The sequence below is a fragment of the Heteronotia binoei genome, chromosome 21 (assembly GCF_032191835.1).
Source record: "Heteronotia binoei isolate CCM8104 ecotype False Entrance Well chromosome 21, APGP_CSIRO_Hbin_v1, whole genome shotgun sequence".
Taxonomy (NCBI): Eukaryota; Metazoa; Chordata; class Lepidosauria; order Squamata; family Gekkonidae; genus Heteronotia; species Heteronotia binoei.
In genome coordinates, this window is record NC_083243.1 from 125,384,546 (window position 1) to 125,407,469 (window position 22,924).

The 22,924-nt window shown below is 40.6% G+C and overlaps 1 protein-coding gene and 1 non-coding gene across 4 annotated transcripts in view; both read left to right on the plus strand.

The window, feature by feature from the left end:
* Positions 1 to 22,924, plus strand: part of LUZP2 (leucine zipper protein 2) — a 783,128-nt gene that overhangs the window by 309,397 nt on the left and 450,807 nt on the right. The gene's annotated exons all lie outside the window — the stretch shown is intronic.
* TRNAL-GAG (transfer RNA leucine (anticodon GAG)) lies at positions 20,755 to 20,829 on the plus strand. The gene has a single exon. It is a non-coding gene; the product is annotated as a tRNA-Leu (tRNA).

Sequence of the window (22,924 nt, forward strand, 5' to 3'; positions counted from 1 at the left end):
AAGAAAACTGAAAAATAGGGAGCAGCCTGTTTGGGGTTGGGTGCTGCTTCAGTGAGGAAGCCCCCATCCATTGCCCAGCAATCCAGGAGAGACTGGGTGCTCTCTTTTAAACAAGGTTTGCTAGGTTTGCAGACCAAACCAGTTAATCAGAGAGCAAACTGGTCCTGTTTGGTTTGTGGTTTTGTCTGTGGTTTGGCCATGAACTATGAACTGAACAGCATTTCTTCAGTTCATGCCCAGCCCTATTGGGCAGTCTGGACAAAGAATTGTAGAACTGGATGTTATCAGCATATTGCTTACACCCAGGGCTCTTTTTCTAGCAGGAGCTCCTCTGCATATTAGGCCATGCCCCCCTGATGTAGCCAATCCTCCAAGAGCTTAGAGGGCTCTTAGTACAGGGCCTACTGTAAGCTCCAGGAGGATTGGCTACATCAGGGAGGGCGTGGCCTAATATGCAGAAGAGCTCCGGCTAGAATATCTTTCAAGGGTTTTACATAAAGATTAAACAGCATATAGGATAAAACTAAGCCTTATGGAACTCCACAGGACAAGTCCCAAGCTGCTGACAACTGTCTCCAAGAGTAACCCTCTGAGTCAAATCTATAAGTAATTATTTTAATCATCACAGAGCAGTTCCACATCTAAACTTCTCAACAGAGGCACATTCTTATAGGCCAGTAGTGGGTAGATAGCTTATGTTCCATCATCCATAAACAGAGGTTGAATCCAGGCAGAGAAGGGTTAAGTACCATGATAAAGCTGAAGCCTATCTGAGGAAAAGATGACCAATTGCTTCTGACAAGGCACAAATTAAAATGTAACAAATAATATTTAAAATTCAGATTAAATTATATTACCTTCACTGGAAACAGCTTTCTAAAAATATGTTTTCTTTCACACTTTGCCCTCGTCTCCAGTTAAGCATCTCCATCTAAGCAGTTGGTCTGACTCATTGTTGTGCATAATGTTTCCTATCTCCATCTTTCAAAGCAGTTATAAATCTATATTAAGTCAGTTATGGCTTTATATGTACAATTCAGGACTGCACTCAGAAAGCAAAAAAAAAATCAGATGTTTTAATCAACAGAACTCTGGAGTGAGATGTTTGAGTTTTATCTCCCTATCTTTCTATTCTTCCATCCAGATTGTTTATAGCAGAGCTCTAAATGGAAAGCTTGCTTTGTAACAGTGACTCCTTCATCTGCCTGGGATATGATTCAAATATATTTCTCCTGTTTATCATCCCTTTGCTTCTACTCATTGACTTACAAGGTCACATGCTACAGCATCCAAGATTCTTTCTTTCTTTCTTTCTTTCTTTCTTTCTTTCTTTCTTTCTTTCTTTCTTTCTTTCTTTCTTTCTTTCTTTCTTTCTTTCTTTCTTTCTTTCCTTCTTTCCTTCTTTCCTTCTTTCTTTCTTTCTTTCTTTCTTTCTTTCTTTCTTTCTTTCTTTCTTTCTTTCTTTCTTTCTTTCTTTCTTTCTTTCTTTCTTTCTTTCTTTCTTTCTTTCTTTCTTTCTCTCTCTCTCTCTCTCTCTCTCTCTATCCCTCCCTTCCACCCACCCTCCCTCCCTCCCTTACACCCACCCACCCTAAAAACATTCCACGTGTATCTTTGTCCAACAGCAGGACTTGAACCCATCTCCTGGTTTGTGCCCTACAGTTGAATGGCTTTCTTAGGAAAGTTTTGTAATTTGTGTCTCTATTCATTGGTTGCTGACCTCCTCAGCTAACTTTGCTCTGAGAGAAGCATCAGAGGTTTGTTTTTTAAAAAACCTAAACAATAACAAAGGAGGGAAGGCAACATGGTATAGCTTGATCCTGTCATATCTCAGAAGCGGAACAGGGTTGGTACTTGAAAGGGAGACTACCAAGGAAGACTCTGCAAAGGAAGGCAGTAGCAAACTTCCTTAACTTTTCACTTATCTTGAAAACCCCTTGCTGAGGTTCCCATAAGTCAGCTGACCTTGGACCAGTCCTATATTCTCAGTCTTCACAGGACTGCTGTGAAGATAAAATGAAAGAGAGGAAAATGATGTGAGTTGGCTTGAGTCCCCATTGAGAGAAATGTGGGTTATAAATGAAGTAAAATAAAAGATAAAATAAAATAATGGTGATAACATAGAAATATTCCATTGTCACAAAAAAGGAGGATTTTGGCATCTTATTGGACCATCAGCTCCAGCTTTGAGACTGTGGAAATTTAGTAAATTGTCACCTGTTCTTACATTAGTTGGTTTTAACTGTTTTAACTACTGAACCATTAGATTTTTAACTACTGCATTATGTTTTCTTTTGTTGTAATGTACCCTGAGCCCGCCCGCGGGGAGGGTGGAATAAAAATTTATTTGTTTATTTGATTTATATCCTGCCCTCTCCACCGAGGCAGGCTCAGGGCGGCTTACAAATTTGAGGTCACACAGTTACATTGTGTGACCAAATAAAATAAAACAACAATAAAACATAAAACATAAAAGCAATTTCTAAAAACATCTACTAAAATAAATTGTGGGTACCCTAGAGGAGTACTACAATCCCCTGGAGGTTTGTCCAATTTGGATGGAAAGTTATGAAGGTACAGACCTAAGAAGTGGGATGGAGTGTCTTTCATGGAAATGAATGGAAAAGAATAATAAAACATTGGTTGTTGTAGATTTTCCAGGCTGTGTGGCCGTGGTCTTGGCATTGTGAGACCTGACATTTTGGCAGCAACAGTGACTGGCATCTTCAGAGGTGTACCCCAGAAAACTGGAGTTCTCGAGAACTCCAGTTTTCTGGGTTACATCTCTGAGGTTGCCAGTCAACATAATAATAAAACAGATTCTGTTCCAAAACCCACAATAACAAAAGAAACAATAAAATATGAAATAATTCAATAATGAAGCATATCCTTTTAGCATTAATAACAAAAAAATTTAAAGAAATGAAGCAAACTCCATGCATGAGTCTAATATCTTCTGGAATCAAAAGTCTCTTACAGCACCCTGCCAAAGCTGTCTCCAGTCTGTATGTGTATTTGTGGAGAAGGGATGAACTCAGCAGAATGATACTGTACTACTGTTGTTTCAATTCTCATGTACTGATTGGTGTCTTCCCTGAATAAAATCATGACTCGTGAGCAGCAGCAGAATTACTAGCAATACTATGGAATGTTAGCATCTGTTTCTATGTATATTGTTGTGTTACTGGGTTTGATACTGAAAGACTGCAATCAGGTCACACCATCCTAGATCCTGGCATAATAGCTGCTCAGTATAATTGGAATATGTGATTGCTTTGTTGGTGGGAACATTGTATATCTATCACATCTTGTTTTCCTTTACATATGTATGTAAAGTGATTTATGTTATCTCAGAGAGGGAGGGAAGGTGGCCTGGTAAAGTCTATCATCCCATCTCAGAAGCTAAGCAGGGACAGTATTTGGGAGACCACCAAGGAAGACTCTAAAGAGGAAGGCACTAGCAAACCACTTCTGCTTCTCACTTGCCTTGAAATGCCCTTGCTGGGATCTCCATAAGTTAGCTGTGACTTGATAACATATTACATACACACACACATCTCAGAGAATTTTGTTAAAATTCACTTCATAAATATTCACTACATAATGGTCTAGATCTGCATTGAGTTAACAATGAACTAGAGAACATGTTAAAAGCACCCTCCAAAAAGACTGCACCTTAAAATGTAAAATTATAATAATAGTCATGTTGTAACAGTCCTAGATAGGGTTGCCAAACCCCAGTGAGTGTGCGGGATCCCTGACCCCCAGCTACCATTTTGGGAGAAAAAATGGTTGTCAGGCTGGAAAACCCAGGTGGCATTGGTCCTCTCAAGGCAACTTTTACAGAGGGCTAATGTCACTTCTATGGCCCCGTGGTGCAGAGTGGTAAAGCAGCAGTACTGCAGTACTGAGATCTGAACTCTCTGCTCACGACCTGAGTTCGATTCTGGCAGAAGCTGGATTCAGGTAACTGACCCAAGGTTAACTCAGCCTTCTATCCTTCTGAGGTCAGTAAAATGAGTACCCAGCTTGCTGGGGGGAAAGTGTAAAAAGACTGGGGAAGGCAATGGCAAACCACCCCGTAAAAAAGTCTGCCGTGAAAACATTGTGAAAGCAACGTCATCCCAGAGTCGGAAACGACTGGTGCTTGCACAGAGGACCTTTCCTTTCCAACGTCACTTCTGAGTTTTCCAGGAAATGGCATCATGTCATCACCAATAGCTGCCCCCCATGTCCCCTCCCCTAATCCATCACTGGTTTCCCTAGATCTTATGTTACACTATGGCCAACCGGATGCTGACAAACAGGTCATGGAGGCTGAAGCATCCTGATGTTGCCCTTCTGCACTGGTATTCAAAAAAATAAGCTCAATGATTTTTTTGTTTCAAAATTCATTTTAAGCACCATGTCAAGCTGTTTTATACTTGAATGGTACCTAACTGAGGTATAGGACCATGTCATATATTGACAACAAACAACAAACTTGACTAAATAGTCAAACAAGAGGTGATCAGGTAATTAAAGTGATCAGGTAATTAAAGTGGCCTACTTTTCAGTCATGGAATCATTCACACTTCATCCCCTCTGTATGCATGCACAGTTGGGTATATCTTTAAATAGATGCAAGGAAAACAAGTAAGTGAGTGAAAATTCCTGTTTATAATTAGGTTATTTGTAGCCTGTCTTTTTTCCCTTTCATCTCACATGTTTCTGAAATTCCTGCTATATTTTTGGTTTTATTTAACACCATCACTCTAGCTAGGTGCCTTCTGGGATATGTTTTTTTTTTTCTTGCCCTTAGTGTGTACATTTCCTTCTATGGCTTCTATAGTCATTATATTTAAACATCTATTTCCTGATACATTGTCATTGCCAGATTTTATCCTGTCTCATCTAGATTATCCAGGCCAGTTAACCCATCATTTTTTAGTTAACCCATCTGCTGCTTTTAGTGTGCCCCTTTTGGTTCAGCAATCATGCAGGGTAAATTTATTTAACTTAATTATGTTGTTTACACAGTGATTATCTTTGAAGAATGCATACCTAAAGGACATGAATAAAATGCACAGTAGAGAGGCATAGGAAAGTTTTCCAATGAATATGAAAAACTGCATATGAAATTGGTATATACATAGCCTTTCTTTAAACTTCCTGGTTTAACATTTTATTGAGTTTCATATAAGAGGGAAAGAGGTAAGGCAGAGGGTAAGGGGAAAGAGGAGAGAGTAAGGAAAATAGTTGAAAAGAGTATATTTCAGTAGCTCATTGTTTCTCCAGCAGTAAATAATTTCCTTATTCAATCTTAAACTCTTGGTCAGATTAATAATCTCTATCTGCTAAAATATAAAATTTACAAAATCACAGTATTATTTAACATACTCAAACAGTCATAACTTCTCCAAATTGCCTTTTTTCCACCCACATATCAAAAGGTCGCCATGTTATTTTTTAAATTATGTTTGCTCTCTTCTCTCAAGAGATCTGTTAGTATATCCATTTCTGCCATAGCAAAAATCTTTGTGATCACTTCTTCAGTCATTAAGTCTGCCTTCTTCCAATACTTTGCGTATTGGATCCTTGCCACTGTTAGCATAGGAATACATAGGTATCTAATTTTCGTCTCAGTAATTTCTGGTATTACATTCAGTAGAAAACATTCTGGCGTAAATGGTATTATCATATTACATACATTTTTGAGCATCTTATATATCATAGCCCAGTACTTTTTTGCTTTCTTGCATGACCACCACAAATGCTAAAAAGATGCCTCCTTCACTTCAACATTTCCAACAGGTGTTTGTCATATCTAGGTACATCTTAGCTAACTTATCAGGTGTTAGGTACCATCTATAACACATTTTATAGATATTTTCCTTAAATGTTATTGATTTAGTTATATTCAAGTCTGTTCCCATTTAGCCATACTTTTCTTAATTACTTCCTCCATCTTTTGCTGTAACAGGATGGTGTAGATCTTCTTGATCAATTTCTCATTCAGGCCAAGAATAATTTTATCAAATGACAGTAGATCTTTCTCAAAACCTTAGGTTTCGTCTTTCCCATATCTCGGTTGCATTTGTGCTCTTGTCCACCAGTCTAAGTTTACATTTTGACTTCTTAGCTCATCATTAGTTTTCCAGGAGGCATCCTCGTTAAGTAGCTCCTTATATCTCAAAATATTTTGCCAGTCCAGCAGGTTGTGAAAACACTTCCACAGGTGACACCCACAAAGGTATTTTTCTATACATCCACATCTTAATCTTCTTCCAGGTTATTAAAAGGGATTTCCTAAGAAGGTGATTCTTAAAATATTCATGGTTCTCTGCTTTCTGATACCAGAGGAAGGCGTGCCATCCCAGTTTCAATGCATGTCCTTCTATTATCAGTAATCTCTTATTCTGTAAGTATATCCAGTCATTTATCCAAACCATTATGGAGGCTATATAATATAATTTCCAATCCGACAGTGCAAATCCACCTCTCAGCTTCAAATCTTGTAATATTTTAAATTTTATTCTATGTTTTTTCCTTGCCAAATGAATTTACTCATTCTTTTATTAAGATCGTGGAATAGTGTCTGTTTTAGGTAAATTGGAATAGTTTGAAATAAGAATAGTATTCTGGAGAGGTCATCCATTTTGATGGCTGCAATCTAGCCCATTAATGAGAGTTGTAGGTTAGCTCAGCTATTCACATCTCTATAAATTTCTTTGAGAAGCTTTACATAATTGTCTTCCCACAGGTTATACTTCTGTTCGATAGCTGTATCCCCAAATATTTTACCTTCTTTGCAATTTGAAAGCCTGATTCCTGTTCTAATTCTTCTTTTTGGGATTTTGTCATGTTCTTCACTAACATTTTCGTTTGTAGGTAGTTAACTCGCATTCCAGCCAATTCTCCATATGTTGTTAATCTCTCTTTTAGGTAGCCAATTGATTCCAATGGGTCTTCTAGTATAAATACTAAGTCATCTGCAAATGCCTGCAATTTATATTCTCCTCCTCTTATACTTGTCCCCTTTATTTTCTGATCATTTCTAATTGATATATTAAGAGTTTCCAATGATAGTATAACTAGTAAGATAATGGACAGCCTTGACATGTCCCTTTCTCAATTTTAATATATTCTGTTAGATCACCATTAATAATAATTTTTGCTTTCTGGGTTGTATAAATAGCTTGCACCATCTTCATAAAGTCTTCTTCCCCATTCATCACTTTCAGTTGTTCCAACATATACGGCCAGTCCATATTGTCAAAGGCTTTTTCTGCATCTATAAATACCAAAGCCATTTGTTTCTTGGGATGGGCTTCGTAATATTCTAAAACATTAATAATCATTCTCACATTATTCCTAAGATGTCTTTTTGGAAGGAAACCCAATTGATCCTGATAAATTACTTGAGACAAAATCTTTATCAGGTGTATTGCCAAAATTGTAGTGAAAACCAACGTTAGATCTGGCCGAATTGGAACATTACCGGCCGGTCTCGAATTTACCCTTTTTGGGTAAACTTATTGAGAGGGCAGTGGCACTGCAATTACAGAGTTTCCTGGAGGATGCTTCCGTTCTCAATCCCCATCAGTCAGGCTTTTGTCCGGGTCCTGGGACAGAGACAGTGCTGGTTGCTCTGGTGGATGACCTTCAGCAGCATCTGGATCGAAGCGGCTCGGCAGTACTGATGTTGTTAGACCTATTGGCAGCATTTGATACAGTTGACCATCGGTTGCTGACCTTCCGTCTCGCCGACACGGGGATTCAGGGGTTTGCCTTACAATGGCTTTCCTCTTTCCTTGATGGTCGGGAACAAAGGGTGGCGATTGGGAGTGAATTGTCCCGGAGGTGCCCGCTTGATTGCGGGGTCCCTCAGGGAGCAGTCCTCTCCCCGATGTTGTTCAACATCTACATGCGCCTTTTTGCCCAGATTGCTCAGAGGTATGGGCTGGCTTGCCACCAGTACGCTGATGACACCCAGCTCTATCTACTCATGGATGGCTGGCCTGGCTGTGTCCCAGAAAATCTGGACCTGGCGTTACAAGCCATGGCTAGATGGCTCAGGCTGAGTGGATTGAAATTAAATCCAGTGAAGACAGAGGTCCTTTGCTTGGGTCGGCGTGGTCCGGGAGGGGAAATTCCCTTACCAGCCTTTGACTGTGTGCCCCTGACAGTGGCACACAGGGTCAGGAGCTTGGGGGTACTATTGGAGCCTGCCCTAACCATGGAGGCCCAAATAGCAGCCACTGCCAAGTCTGCATTTTTTCATATTAGGCGGGCAAGGCAGTTGGCCCCTTTCCTGGAAAACGACGGCCTGGCAACAGTGATCCATGCAACAGTCACCTCAAGGTTGGATTACTACAATGCCCTCTACATGGGGCTGCCCCTGTGCTGAACCCGGAAGTTGCAGCTAGTGCAGAATGCCGCTGCTCGGTTGCTATTAGGGCTCCCCAGATGGGAACACGTTCAGCCGGGGCTTCGGGGACTGCACTGGCTGCCAATAATATACTGAGTTCAGTACAAAGTGCTGGTTATTACCTTTAAAGCCCTATATAGCCTAGGACCTGCTTACCTTAGGGACCATCTCTCCCCATATGTTCCCCGGAGAGTACTGAGATCAGGTTCTCAGAATCTCTTTACAATCCCCGGGCCAAAGGAAGCCCGTTTGAAGTCAACTAGGGACAGGGCTTTTTCGATCATAGCCCCCTGTTGGTGGAACCAGCTGTTGGAAGAGGTGAGAGCCCTGCGGAACCTTGGGCAGTTCCGCAGGGCCTGTAAGACAGTCCTCTTCCGGTTGGCATACAACTAACCGACATCTGAAGCTGAATTTTAAGGAAGACTGTAGGATAGTACGCTGATGAATCATGTTTATTTTTACTGTGTAAATTATTAATGTATTTTAATTCTTGATTTTATTGTTAGAATTCTGTGTTGTGAGCCACCCTGAGCCCGCTTAGGTGGGGTAGGGCGGGATATAAATTGAATGAAATAAAATAAATAAATAAATAAATAAATAAAGATTTTATAGTCTACATTCAACAATGAGATTGGCCTATAATTTTTCACTTCTTCAGCAGCTGTTCCTTCTTTATAAATTAATAAGATCATGGCTTTATTCAATGAGTCTGGAATGGTGGCATATACTTTTATCGAGCCTAGTAATTGTTTATAAGGAAGCAAAATTGGTTCTTCAAATGTTCTATAATATTCTATTGGGAGTCCATCTGGCCCTGGGTATGTCCCCTTCTTTTGTTTTCTAATTGAGTCTACAATTTCTGTCAATGTTATTGATTCACTAAAATATTCTTCTGTTCTACAAGTTCATATCTCTCAGATATTTTCTTTGTTGATCTATTGGTTTGTTGACTGCCTTATATAGTTTTTCATAGTAATTCATCACAATTCTCTTCAGGTCCTCATTTTTGCATTTTACTGAACCTTCTTTCAGATTATGAATTATGTTTTGTTCTTTCTGTTTCTTAAGTATATAGGCCAACCAGCTACCTGGCTTATTCGCAATTTCAAAAAAGCTTTGCTTGGCCATTTTTATTTTCTTTGACATTTCTTCCATTAATAATACATTTATTTGCTGTTGTAAAAATTTTGTTTGGGTTTTCAAATCTATTGATGTGGTGTTGTCTTTAAGTTTTCTTTCATTCTGTCTTAATGAATTAATTAGTTCTTGATACTTCTTATTCCTTTTCTTTCTTTGCCTTGCCGCAAAGCTGATTGCTAATCCTCTAAAGATGACCTTGCCTGTATCCCATGCTGTTCTTATAGATGTTTCTGGTTGGATATTTCTTTTTAAAAAATCTTTTAATTCTTTTTCAGTTCTTTCCACAAATTCTGTATTTTTAAAATTATAGGTGTTTAGTCTCCATCTGGATTTCTTACCACTCTTTTTAAGTTTAACAAGCAGTGGGCTATGATCAGCAAATGGCCTTTGTAGTATTTCTGTATCAGTGATATTTTTCATCATATGCGCTGAGACCCAACACATGAAAGTTGCCTGTCTGAATAATATGTGAAATCTTTTGCTGTTAAGTTACTGGTTCTCCATGCACCCACCAGATTAAGTTCTTCCACTATTTGAAGAAAAAAAAAATGGTAGTTGGAAACCTTAGATTTTTTTCTTTGTTAAGTGGTTTTCCTGTTACCATTAAGAACACCAGTGATCCACCAGCTGCACTGACTTCCAGTTGAGTACCAGATCAAGCTCAAGGTTTTGGTTTTGATCTTCAAAACCCTATGTGGTCTGGGATCAACATACCTTCAGGACCATCTCTCTCAGTATGTCCTTCAGAGAATGTTATGCTTGTTGGATCAACATCTGCTGGTTGTCCCAGCCTGGAGGAGGTCCACTTAACCTCAAACTGAGCCAGGACCTTTTTGGCCCTGGCCCCAGCCAGGTGGAACACTCTCCCAGGTGAGATCTAGGCCCTGCAGGACTAATTACAGTTTTGCAGCATCTGTGAAATGGAGATGTTCCACCAGGCCTATGGTTGAGACAGCAGAGCTCTACCAGTTTAGGCCTCCTCAGTGTGTCTCAGTGCATTTTTGTCTTATATGATCTCTTTTCATCTGCCCAACATCCTATTGTAACATTGGTTTGCCATCTGTTGTGTGTTTATATATGGAGTGGCTTCAGAAATAGCTATATTTGGTGCCACAAATGAAACAAAATTGTTTGATAGTTGGAATGTAATCATTTATTGCTATTTCTGATTGTTTTATTGTAATCTATTATATTTTATTATATTGTAGTTATATTGTGGTTGTGTATTGTTATATCATGTATTATTGTAATCCTGAGCCTTACTATGCATGGGAGGGTGGTCTAGAAATTTAATAAATAAATAACCCCTTCTGTCTAATGTATCAAAATCCATAATGAACTATTTAAATACATGGTGACAGAGGCAAGAGTAGTATATGCATCTAAATAGAAAGCTGAAATATGCCCAGAATGGATTGACTGAGAAAATAAATTAACTGATTATATGACAATGGCAAAGCTAACATCTTACTTGCACAACAGACCAGAATCCGAATTTCAAGAAAAATAGAATGTCGTTTTTAATATATTTATCACAATTATGTTGGAAAGCTTTAAAGATTAAAATAAGAATAATATGATAAAGTCAAGAAGGATTAAGAGATAGAATTGAGCAACATATGTTTAAAATGTTTAGGCTTACAATGACCCACAGTCAAAAATATTAGAATTGTTAGGAATGAAAATGTAATTGTATGTAGACAAGACCAAAACAAAAATTAATAAGTAATTTGCACATAACAAAGTAAGATCTGTTTAACAACTTTATAGATAGAAAAATGTTATTAGTTACAGTTTATTAGATGATATTAATTATTATAAATGATGGTTTTTCACTGATTTTTATGCTTTAGTCAACCAAAATATGCCTGCTTATGTATAAATGAAACTCTGTTTTTTCTCTCTTATCTTACCTTTCCACAATGTTTGTATTGTTTATATAAAATAAAAAAACATACTATGCAAAAAAACCCCAAACCATTCTATCTTCCTAAAGAAAACTTGATACATGTGATATCTGAGGAACACAGGACAAATCCCATTGAATTAACCCCTTCCACTAGGTGAGAAAAGATCATACTGCCTTGGCACAGGAGTCAAAATGACCTCATATTACAGCAAAAAGTAATGAAAACCTGATAGCTCTCTCAATCATGGCATTAGTTACTAAGAAAAAAAAATCAGGCCTCAAGAATAACTATTCAACAGTGCAGGATGAAGAAAAGTAAAATTTGGAATCAGGGCCCAAAATACCCCCCACTGAAAACATCAAAACTTCACAGAACCATAAATGGGGCAAATTGACCCCACAATTTTTTAAAGTGTAAGACATAGTTTTGAATCTGTAAAACTGTTTATTTCAAAGAAAGCAATCATTTTAACTGTTACAGTACTGAAATGTAATGTAGGAATAGTGCAATATGGAAAAACAAGTTTAAAAATGACTTATCTTGTAGTGCGATAGAATGTCCCCATTTTCCAAAATTGCAGTGCAGTTCAATTTGAACTTTGATAGAGCACAACAAAGGGGAACAATCATATGGCTAAAGGTCATCTAAAGTTTGAGGCTGAATGGCTCATCATGTCTGGAAAATGTGAGGATCAAAAGATGTCTGCAAGACATGTCCTGGCTTGTCTTGAAGGGGGATAGAATAACCCCATGTTCCAAAATTGCAATACAGTTCAATTTGAGCTTTTCCATGTGACTAGAAATGTAAGGGAAGCTTTGACAGAGCACAAACACAGGGCTTGTATGTACTCCTACTATATAACACAATAATTCAAGTTGCAAACACTGGTTTCCCTGGGGGTAATTTCAACCCCCATTTACAAAAGTGGAGTAAAACCCCCAAACCAACAAATGTCTATAGATATACACAGGCCCAGCGTGTGGGGTTCTGTCACCTGAGGCAGAACCCCAAAGTGCACCCCCCCAGTAGATTTCTCACGTGTGCGCTTTGCATGCGCATGTGGCATGATGACATCACCAAGATGTGACGTCATCATACCAGGTGCTCAGCACATCACCTCCACAGCGCTTGGCAGGTGCTGGAGTGGAGAAGCCCCATTTTTTTGGCTTTAAGGGGTTGGCAGAGCTCCTCTAGCCCCTTAAATCCAAGAAAAAAACCTGGTCAGTTTCCCACTGCAGCACTTGCCGAGTTCAGCAGGTGCTGCAGAGGAAAAGTCCCATTTTGGGGGGGGGGGGTTTAAAGGGTCAGGGGAACCCTTGAAGCCAAGGAAAAAACCCAGTTGGTTTCCCTCTGCAGCACTCGCTGAGTTCGGCAGGCGCTGCAGAGGCTTGGGGACTCAGGGATGACACGAGTGGGGAGGGGGCGCCTGCCCATTCTGGGAGTTGGCGCCCTAGGCAGTTGCCTAGTTTGCCTACTCCCAAGCACTGGCCCTGAATATACATTCTGGGAATAAATTTTAATTTTCACTATTTGCTCCACCTTCCTATAAAATGGAAATAATAGGTGTTGATCCACCTATTTGTACATGGAAACAGTGCTAAAATTATTTTTCAATATTTGTTGGGGTCAGTAGAAACCCCCAAATAAAATTATGCTTTTGCTTTCAAGCCAAGTCTATTAGGGGCAGAGTGATCCTATTTACCCTTTTAATAAACTTCAAACTTTTTTCTTAAAAAAGGCGGGGGAAGGGAAGAAAACAACTTCAGGGCTTTGCAGTTAATTGGGGAGAAAGCATAGCAGGAGTTTAGTATCTGTAGAAAGTTTTAAATGTGTAGCCCAGTCCCCGCCCCCCCTCCCCCGCCATGACTTCATGGGCCTTGGATGGATTTAAGATTGTAAGTATCCATTATTTCATACAGTAAGCATCATGTAAAGGATTATGTTTGCGGCAATTTGCTAGGATGTCAGTTGAAAGCTATTTGAAAATTCTTCTCTTAAATCTGGCTTTATTGTTTTATCCATCTGACAGCCTGCCTTCTTTTATGGTCTGGTAGACTTCTGTTTCTGTTGAACATTATTGGCTTTCCTTTAATGTCTTCTTGCCCAGATTCCTTTCTCCTTGAAGTTTCCTTTTCCTATTATTCCATTTCAGAGGCAATCAGTATGCTTTATTCAAAAGGCATAATGGATCACATTCATAACTATGTAATCTCTCAGGTGCCCTGACTGATATCATCTGTTATTAAGATCACAATTTACCTCAGTGCCTGTAAAAGGGATGAAAGGGAGTTTTCAGATGTTGCCATCCTTTCATCTGTAAAACAGTCTTTGGATCAGATATCACATTATATGCATGTAAACAAATTAACTCCATTTGCAAGAGATGAAAATAACATACGTAATGCAGTGCACATTAAGTAGCAATTAACCCCAGGTGCCTGTTTGTTAACCTTTTTTTTTATGAATACAGAGCCTGGTTTAAATATTTTGTATTAAAAGCAGCTTTGGGTAAAGAAAGAGAGATTTGCTGTTATCATTCACTGGCATAATTTGTTTTCATTAAATCAGATAAAGGATGACTGTTAAAACTGCCGTGCCTGACTCAGGTTATTAAATCTGCCTCCCCCCTAGTCCAAGCCACCCACCATATACATTATTCATAAATTTTGCAATATCCAGGTATGTCAAATCTTTTTTTTTAAATTAAAACACATATTTTACCATTAAGCACAATAAGGTTAATTACTGCAACTTGTTTTAAAAGAAAACATTCTGATGAGTTTTTAATACACCTTTTAAAATTAACAGATCAAGCATTTATAAGAAGAATGTTTAACTCATTTTGAAATATATAACATATACCAATTTGTTTTTGTTATTATAGTTACCTCTGTGATGTGATACAACTAGCTAGCATATGTGCTGAATTCTCTGTCTTAAAGAAGAAAGAAAAGAAACAGGGGGAGGAGGTTTCAACCTAGATTAATGTAAAACACAGACATTAGAATACTGTATTTATTCAATAAGTAATGACCTCCAATCCAAATCAATAAGAATGTGTTTTTATGGAATTGAGAAAAAAATGTGCAAAGAAGTGTTAAAAAGCTGCATACTCCTCCAGTATACATAATATGTAGCTAAAATCACCTTCCCTACAGGAAACTAGCAAATGTACCACTTCTTTAAGGAGACCAGAGGAGCTCCAGAATATGGTAGGCTAGTATGGCTAATACTTTTTTCCAGGTAAATTAGCAGGAACTGTTATTAAAGACAAAATTCTTAAGCAAAAAGTGGAGCAAAATCAAGGAGAATCAGCATGCATAGGGAGCCCTTTGGAATTATTTGAGAAGGTTAACAAATATGTGAATAAGGGTGATCTGTTGGATATCCAAAAGGCTTTTGACAAGATCCTGAGTAAAGTCAATAGTTATGGGATAACAACACGGGTGCTTTTATGGATTAAGAAATGTTGAATGGGAACCAGAGAACAGAAATAAATGGAAAATTCTCACAATGGAAGGAAGCAAGCAAGCAGTAGAGTCCCATAGGTACTGATATTGGACAAAGTGTCCCATCATACTGGACAAAGTATAATCTATTTATAAATGTTCTGAAATTAGGGGTGAGCAGTGTAGAAACCAGGTTTGCTGATGTCAGATTCATGAAGACGAAGGCTAATAGCCATGATATCTAAAAGGAACCACCTAGAGGCAGTAAACCACTAAATGCCCATGCTGAGATCAGGGGAAGCCTGGATTAAGAAATGTTGAATGGGAACCAGAGAACAGAAATAAATGGAAAATTCTCACAATGGAAGGAAGCAAGCAAGCAGTAGAGTCCCATAGGTACTGATATTGGACAAAGTGTCCAGTCATACTGGACAAAGTATAATTTATTTATAAATGTTCTGAAATTAGGGGTGAGCAGTGTAGAAACCAGGTTTGCTGATGTCAGATTCATGAAGAAGAAGGCTAATAGCCATGATATCTAAAAGGAACCACCCAGAGGCAGTAAACCACTAAATGCCCATGCTGAGATCAGGGGAAGCCTTATCCTGCATGCCCTGCTTATTGGCCCTCCAGGGCAGTTGGTTGGCCACAAACAGAATGCTGGACTAAATGCACCACTGGTCTGATCCAGCAGACCCCTCTTCTGTTCATTGTTTTACAGTGGGCCAGTCCATTAGTCTGTTCTGATGGTTCTTAATTGTGAGTCAAACTGGAGCAAACTTTATGGAATTCAGTGCTGTGACAGTTTTTCAGACATTGAAGTTAAGGGGAGCACAATTAATTACACATATCTCCCACTGCAAATACATCTAAATCTTCCTAATATTCCAAAATATTGTCTTGTGTACACATTTTACACATTTTAAAACTGTATAGGAGATAACAATGAATGAAAATAAAATGGAATTTACCATATCTATCTATCTATCTATGGTAAATAAATAAATAAATAAATATATATATATATATATATATATATATATATATATATATATATATATATATATATATATATATATATATATATATATATATATATATATATAGGCAGAGGGTTAGCAGTAAATTAGCTTGCAACATAATGAAGATCAGGGGGTTTTTGATAGAAAAAGCCCCTCAGGAACTCATTTGCATATTAGGCCACACCCCCTGATGTCACCCTTGTTTTGCACAAGGCTTTTTGCAGAAAAAGCCCAGCAGAAACTCATTTGCATATTAGGCCACCCCCTCTGACACCAAGCCAGCCAGAACTGTGTTCCTGTGCGTTCCTGCCCAAAAAAAGCCCTGATGACGTTATCAGATTCAGGAGTAACAAGCTCAGTTTATATGGGTACCATTTGTTTGGGTTCTGTTGGGGGGAAACATAGTGAAGGAAATAAATATGTCTAAATTGGAGACTGATGCCACTGAGCTCACTGTATCTTAAGGACTGTACTTGCACACAAAAGCTAATACCTTGAATAACACTTTGTTGGTCTTAAAGGTGTCACTACACTCAAATGTCTCATTATTATTATTATTATTATTATTATTATCATCATAATCATCATCATCATCATCATCATCATCATCATCATCATCATCCTGCCCTCCTTGCAAGCAGGCTCAGGGGCAGCTTTATCATATGGGAAATACATTTAGATATTATATCATGGAAGGGGGGGGTCTTGACTTGAGAATTTGGGACTGACATTTTCCACAGCATCTGTATTCTGTTGATAACATGTAGGGCCTTTGATGGTTTGCAGGGGAGGGGGATTAACCTCCACAAATCTGTAGATAATAGGTCCATCAATAGCTCTTAGCCAAGAGACCTAAATGAAACCTTAATATTTGCCCAAACTATTTTACTGATCTTCATACAGTGTGAGGTATGAAGAAACCCTAATTGAGTCATAGGTGTAAAGACAGTCCTATCTTGTCCCAGGGCCGGGACAGTCCAGTCCCACAGAGAGTTCTCTCAATCCTGAACCACAAGCGCTAAAATTTACACAAACTTGCCTCTCTGTGGCTGATCCCACAGATAATGAGCAGCTGTTAAACACACACAGCACAAGCTGAAAAAAAACAACTAAGATTTATTAAAATTAAATTAAAATATTAAATTTCAGTCAAGATGCAGCTGTCAGGCTCTTTGCACAAAAAGCAAATAAACTCCTACAGCCTAACAAATTCTTTAAAGTTCTCCTCTTTAAAGGTGTAACTCTTAGACAGAGACAAAGTACAGTTCCTTAATTACCATCTTCACACATTTGACTGTGCTGCCTTGCCTTCCATGTCAGCAAAGATTGCAGCATTAACCCCTTCCAACTCACAGCTGAGGCTGTGTTTAATCCTGTATCCCAGCACTTAGTCTTCTCCTGAGTTGCAGGTTCCAGGAGCCAATAAGCAACAAAATGGATTTTAGGTGGTTCTCTGGACTTGTTCTTTAGTTTTAAACAATCTCTATGTAGGTGCCCCGGTTACTTGCAGAAAGAGCAGATGTTCGGTGGGATGGAACTAACTGGTTGCTTATTCTCTTGCCTAACACTATCTCCCAATAGCGCTGTGTGTGGAGATTTATAGCAACTCTCAGCATTCTCAACCTGGCAGTCTGTTTCTGTTGCCCAGTTCTGAGAATAATTCCCCATTGGCTTAGAAATTTTCAGCTCACATTGCAAAGATACTTTCACAGTAGTCACTTCATTCAGCAATTCACCAACACTGTCCAAAGTTCATGGCTGCTGAACGTGAACCATGTTCCCAAATTCTCTGGCACTCTTTGACAAATATGCTCTTTGATTAATAACTGGGCTAATAAATCAAAAGTCTTGGCTCCAGCTGCAGTTACCTACTGGTTATAAAGCTGAGAAACTCTAGCCACAGAGCAATTATAAGACTCTTTCAATTTTGGGTATGATGCTCTAAATGTTTGCCAAAGCTGCTTTGCTGTTAGCACAAACGTTTTGAGTGCGAGTCTCTTAAAACCTTCATAGTCAGGTGCTTGTCTTGGATTCAATTGGTTAATTAATTCCACTAGTTCATCATGGACTGACCTTCTTAGAATGCACAAGCAATCCTCATGTGGCACATGATAAACTAAACAACAGTCTTCAAAAGTGGTATATAAGTTTAATTAATAATAGTAATAGATTTTAAAAACATCAAATTTCAGTAAGGATACAGTTGCCAGGCTCTTTGCAGAAAAACAAACAAACTGCTATAGCTGAACTAACACTTTAAAATTGTCCTCTTTAGTCTGGTAACACATAACTCTTAAAAACGTAAAGATAGTCTCCTCTGCAAGCACCGAACTCAGGACATGAGAAGAGCTTGGACTTCAGTACTGCAGCTTACCACACTGCCACAGGCAGACCTTGAATTCAGCAGAGGCTCACAGGAGCACAGCTCCTGAACCTTTCTGAGGGTTTCCCCTCATCCTCCTCACCTACCTTGTCCATTGAATAGTAGGTGCAGCTGCATAACAATCCCTGGATTAGGAGAGTGGGCAGCCAGCCAGCCACCAGGGGCTTTGCCATGCCCCCAGCAGCCCTCATTAACCCTTGGAGAAGCCCATGCCACCCTTTCTCCACTTCTTATGTGATGTTGGGTGGCAGGAGGCTTACTGGCCTTTAGACTGTGGGGGGCGGCTGGCCAAGGAGAGCCCCAAGGAGAGCTGGATCTCTAGCCAGCCCAAGCAGGCCTTGCTTGCCCAGGGCTGTCCTTTCTTGTGTCGAGTTGCTTTTGTCTGGTGTGTGGCATATGCTAATGAGTTATGCTAATGAGCTCCACTACCTATTTTTCTACAAAATGACCCCTGGCCACAGGGCTCCTCTTAGACAGAGACAAAACTCCATTCATTACTTACCATCTCCATGCATTTGCCCTTCTGGCATTCTGCCAGACAAAGATCCAAGTGAAAGGTGGTGGTCCCCTTGCCTAACCACTTAATGTTATCAGGGCTAAAGGCATCATCACCCCACAACTACAATCATAAAGTTCCTTTAATTAGCACTCAACATTTCTGTTAATACACCAGAATCCAACTCCTCACTTCTCAGAATGGACCTTGCATAATGCTTAAACCCCCAGGCATCACTACTGTTGTTTTATAAGAAAGCAAGTTCTAAGTACCATTAACTCTTAGTAACCATGGATTAGCTGTTCCTTACAATAGGCATTAAAAAAAACTTCATGTTGCATTGTGTATGTCAGCAGTTTGATCTCTAAAGCCCTTTCTTAGGTTTTGCAGCCTTAAGTATTTCAGGGATTATTTATCATATAGCAGAATTACACACAGAAAGCATATAATAATATAAAATACATAACCAAGTTGATACAATGAGTGTACAGACAAACTGAACAATACTACTAAATACTAATTTTCAATCCACACAATCATAGCTTGGGAAAGTTCGAAGAGCTCCATCACATCTCCCTGGAAAGCACTATGCTCACATTGCTGTGAGAGATGAAAAATAGTTTTGCGGGCTGCACCACAATCACATTCAGGTCCGACCATTTTGCCCCATTTAAACAACAGGACTGCACATCTGCCAAAGCCTTTTTGTGTTCTATTAGCTGTTTTCTGTGCTTTACATGACAAGTCAAATCCTGCGAGCCTCTCATTGGTGTTTATCATGTTATGGATGTATCGAACCCACTCTGGCCTAGTGGTTATCTACTTGGGATGTACATGTGTTCGTGCCACATCCAGGGGCAGTGCCAGAGTTCCTGGTGCCCTAGGCCATGACCCTGCCCCCACTCTGGACAGACCTGAGAAGGCAAGGGCAGGGTGGGGTGGCAACCTGTGTGCTCTTCAAAGGAACACACACACCACCCTGGCACTCTTGCTTTCCTGGGTCTGCACAGACCCGGGAAGGCAAGAGCAGTGGGGTGGCATGTGCTTTCCTCGGAGCCCACCTTCCCTTGCAAAGGAAAACTTTGCAAGGGAAAGCTTCCCTTGCAAGGAAAGGCGGGCTTTTAGGAGAGCACATGCTGGTGTGCTGCCCCACCATTCTTGCCTTCTCAGGTCTGCACAGACCCGGGAAGGTGAGAGCAGGGGGGGCAGGAAGAGGGGGCACCCAGCAGCACCCCTATAAGCCAGGTGGCATCCTAGGTGGCTGCTTACCTGGCCTACTCCTGTGCGCTGGCCCTGGCCACATCAGTCCCCTGCAATGTTCTCTCTAAAATGGGGATTCTTGTGGGCAAAAATTCTACTGTGTGAATTATTAGCAAGCCTAAATTTGACTATCATGTAAACCTAGCCTAGAGGAAGCATCTGTGCATTTAGACTGGGTGAGCAGACAAGTGGAAATCTGTGTGTATTTGCTCATGTGCTCACACTGAAGAGAATCTTGCTCCCCTGAATCTCCAAAGACAAGATGCTTTTCTTTGCGAATATAGAAAGATCATTGAAAAGAGAGAGCTGCACATACACAAAGACATGACTGATGTAGACCTATCCAGACTAAGATCCTAACACCCAGCAATAAGATCTGCAGAAATCCTGAAATCACAAAAAATAAGGAATAAATGGTCACAAACATGCAATCATTTCCAGCCAATATCCATAACCTGATGTTGCAGGGAGAAAAGAACAGAAATTTCACTATATTTGGTAATTTCAGGTTTCATTTCAATGCAAAGAGGGGGAAATGATCCGACGCCACCTAAGTATATGCTACAATTCATTTTTTTTTTTAAAAATTACAATTTCAGAAGCATGAAGCAATACAAAACAATTGTCTTTATTAATGTTGATGAATATAACATTTAACATTAACATTTAACATATAACATTTGGGGAGGGACGGTGGCTCAGTGGTAGAGCATCTGCTTGAGAAGCAGAAGGTCCCAGGTTCAATCCCTGGTATCTCCAAAAAAGGGTCCAGGAAAATAGGTGTGAAAAGCCTCAGCCTGAGACCCTGGAGAGCCACTGCCAGTCTGAGAAGACAATACTGACTTTGATGGACCAAAGGTCTGATTCAGTATAAGGCAGCTTCATATGTTCATATATGTTCATATAAGCTGTAGAAGTCTGAAAACAGTTTTTTAAAAAATGTTGTCAAGGTCAATGTGACCCAATTGGATGGAAAGGTATATTCATAAGCTGTATATAGTTCAAAACTCAAGCCTGGAGACAAACTACAGGAGAGAGTGAATACCTTCATATTCTGCTTGTGAACTTCCAAAGGCAACTGGCTGCTGCTGAAACACAATGCTGGACTACATGGAATTGAAATTACTGTGGAAAAAATTGTAAACTGAATGTCCCCCTGCCCCCCCCCCCAAAAAAAAGTGAAGGGGGAACTTTAGGATGACTGCAGATGGAATACATAGCTAACACAGGAAGGGGGTAGAGTTAAGCTCTGCATTCAAATGGTGGCACTAATATGTCCTTTCTCCCCTTTTTGTCTTTAAAAAGCTTTCTGTATATGGTTCCAACATGTCACATTTGGAAAAGCAAAAGTGAGAGGAAAATGGAGAGTTCCAGGTTGCAGGTGGGACAGTGAAATTGCTGTTTCATCTGTACTTTTGTGCAAGCACAACTGGGGAAAATGGGAGAGGAGTGGGAGTGGGATGGGCTGTAGCGGTGAGTGGCTTGGGAATAGAGACATTTATTTATTTAATATATATATGTATATTGCACCCCTAGATGGAATAACGAGGCAGACACAAAACTTCTTGGGAAATGGGCCACTTTATTGAACACAACAAGAACTGGCAAGGTAACAAGAGGACGAGCCCTGGGGTCATACCTGACCCCGCCAAGTCCTACCAGGGCGAGGCACCCAACCCCCGGTGCTAGCCATGCCAACGTGGCTATATCCGGGCGGCAGACCCGACATGCCCTCCCCTTATCCCCGCCCCGATCACCAGAAAGGGGGGGGAACCGCTCAAAAGGAGGCATGGGCGCGATCCGAATTCCAGGACATTGAGCCGTTAAGCCCATCTGTCTTTCCTCCGGATCGCATGCACAACAGGTGCCAAGGCCAGGGTGCTCACCAGCAAGGTCAGAATTCCTTGGAAATTCCGTAAAGTGGCCAAATTAGCTACCTAACAAACCACACCACTACTGGCAGTACAAGGTAGGCGAAAAACACACCACCAAAGGCCAATTAGGTGATGTGAAAAAATTCCTACCTGGCCCCTAATAAGGCGGCCGGTAAAACCTGTACTGCTGCAGGGTGGGCGGGCGGGCAAACAACTCCGCGAACTGCGTGCTGGGGGGGAGGATCCGAGGCTTCTTAAAGCCTCGGCCACCGCCCCAGAAAAGTCCCCGGATGCCCGGGAAACTGCCTCCCATCCCCCAGGGCTGCAAAGCACGGCCCCACGGCGCGCAGCCGCGTTGCGGCGCGGCCGGGGTGGGGCCGGATTGCACCCCTAGATGGAATAACGAGGCAGACACAAAACTTCTTGGGAAATGGGCCACTTTATTGAACACAACAAGAACTGGCAAGGTAACAAGAGGACGAGCCCTGGGGTCATACCTGACCCCGCCAAGTCCTACCAGGGCGAGGCACCCAACCCCCGGTGCTAGCCATGCCAACGTGGCTATATCCGGGCAGCAGACCCGACATGCCCTCCCCTTATCCCCGCCCCGATCACCAGAAAGGGGGGGGAACCGCTCAAAAGGAGGCATGGGCGCGATCCGAATTCCAGGACATTGAGCCGTTAAGCCCATCTGTCTTTCCTCCGGATCGCATGCACAACAGGTGCCAAGGCCAGGGTGCTCACCAGCAAGGTCAGAATTCCTTGGAAATTCCGCCACCGCAATGCCAAGCCTCTGCTTAGGCATTCGCGACCCCCGGGAGGCCCAAGGCCTCCCGAAGACCTTGCCGTAACTCAAACAGAAAGGCCCGATTTCCCTCATCGGACAGATGCACTCCATCTGGCCGATAGAGCTCTTCCCTGTAGAAACTAATACCGGGATGTGGCAGGAAGGTGCCCAGACCTCCCTCGAGAGCCAACCT